The sequence below is a fragment of the Condylura cristata genome, unplaced genomic scaffold (assembly GCF_000260355.1).
Source record: "Condylura cristata isolate star-nosed mole 26May11 unplaced genomic scaffold, ConCri1.0 scaffold00020, whole genome shotgun sequence".
NCBI classification, from domain to species: Eukaryota; Metazoa; Chordata; class Mammalia; order Eulipotyphla; family Talpidae; genus Condylura; species Condylura cristata.
Genome location: NW_004567121.1, coordinates 15,357,531 through 15,359,688, shown reverse-complemented (window position 1 = coordinate 15,359,688; position 2,158 = coordinate 15,357,531).

The window sequence follows — 2,158 nt, the reverse complement described above, 5'->3', positions numbered from 1 at the left end:
GCCCAGGGGCCGCCTGGGGCGCCGCTCCGCATGCTCCGCGCCCGCCCGTTCGCCGCTCCCTCGCTTGCTTCTCGCTCGCTCTCCCTCCCGTCTAGCTCGCTCGCTGCTTTTTTAATAATATTATTCTAAGCGGGCATGAGGCGCGGCGGCCCGCGCCCTGATTGGTCTGGTTATCTGACCCGGGGCCTGCCCGCGCCAGACAATAGTCGGAGTCAAATTATTCGCCATGGAGACGCTGTCAGTCACTGGTAACTCGAGCCCCGGCGGGCCGGGCGGCTCCCCCCTGGCCGGCTCCGTTGACAGATCGCCCGGCTCCGCGCAGAGCTGAGGGCGGCCCGAGCCGGGAGCCGGAGGCGCTCGGAGAGCCTGGGAGGCGGAGAGGGCCGGGCTGGCGCAGGCTGCTGCGGTGATTGACGGGGCGGACGCCCAAAGAGCCGGAGAAGAGGACTCCAGAGGGGGTGGGGGGTGGAGACGCGCGGGGAAGAGAAGGGGAGGGTCGACGTGGGGAGGAAGGAGAGGCGAAGGCGGAGGACTGTTTAAGGGGGTGCCAGGAGGAAGGGGAGGGAGAGCAGTAGGGGGAGTTTCGAGGGGGCAGAAACTTGGAGTAGCTTCTCTCAAGGAGCAACGCTGCTCCCGTCCCCCCACCTCGGCCCTCCCCACCCTCAATCACTGACCCCTCCCGGTCGCTGCTGGCGGAGTAGGTTCTTTCCCGGAGACGGCCAGTGGGGTGGAAGAGTCTGGAAGCGCTCGGGAGCCTCTCAAAGTCGGTTTTCCCTGCTGTCAGCGCCCCACCCCCATCCTAGGAACACGGGACCGGACGGTCCTCGAGGGAAAGGGGGAGGGCGAAGGGAAGAGAAGTTGGCAGTGGCCTCGGGTGGACGCCTGAAAATCTACTTGGAGGATCCCGTCTTTTCTCCCTCTCCTCACCCGCCGGCTGCCCCGCGGCCAGTCCCGCCCCGACTCGGAGTTCTCCGCGCCTCGCCGGGCGGGGACTGAGACTTAACCCAACGGGTCCCACGGCCTACAAGCGCTCGGCACTTCCGTGTGGCCTCCTCGGAACTTGACTCCGTCCGGGAGTGGCGACACAGAACCGGGAATCGCGCAGACCGGCTGTCTGCCCACGGGGGGCGGGGACCAGGGAAGCTAGGCGGCTGGGTAGGACAGTATGGGGGTAACTCCCTCCATCTCCCTCTTCCTCCCCCGACCCCCACAGCTCGAACTCAGCTCTGGCCACGTCCAGCTCGGGAACCGAGGTGCTGAGTTCCGGAAAGAGGGGCTTTAAAAGGGAGTCGTGTTTTTGCTTCTTTGTCAAGGTGTGTGTGGAAACACGTGGTGCTGGTCCTTTGGGAGCCGGGCAGGCGGAGGAGGTGAGCGTGCTGGGGATGGAAGGGAGGGATGTTGCTGCTGTTTCTATGGTTTTCAAAAGTCGGGGCTTAGCTCCTTCCCGGACTTGTCCTTTCCGCTTTTCTAATGCCCTCTTTGGGAGGCTGGAGCTTGACCCCTCTCCTCGTGCCAGGACCCAAATCAGGATGGAGCTCTGGCTTCACCCTCATCCCAGGGCTCTGGAGCTTTGTTTCTTCCCTCCTCCTTAAGCTTTCTTGGCAGTTCTCGGAGCACTGGAATGGGAGTCCAGAGCCATGGGTTCAAGCTTTGACTTTCCTTGTTATCTAAGGGAAAGGCTGGTACTTCTTCCCAAATGTCTGTTTACTTAGCAAGGTTTTCAGAAGTTTCCCTCCTGCTCTATTATTCTACTTCTCTGAAGGTGTCACAGGCACAAAAAAGTGGAATCTCATACTCATCCTGATTTTTGCTTTTGGGGCTTGCCCTGGTATGTTGAGGTCACAAACCTGTCAAAGTCGGTTCTAAGCCAGTGCCACGGTTAGCGCTCTGCAGAAATCAAGGTGGTAGCTTTGGACTTTGCCTCTGCAGACTGAGATGAGCCCTCTTGCCTCCAGGCTACTCTATCCTGAGTCCTATGTGCTGCTCTGGGATGGCCCAGAGTCAGCCTTTGAGACTCTGAGAGACATAGGGAAGAATTTACCCTGGCTGCCCCAAGGGTCAGAGCCCACCTTGCTGACCCACTGGAAAGGGCAGCCTACTCTTTTGAGACCTTTCTTTCAGTTCCATGATTAATGACTGGCAGACTGGTCCAGCCCTG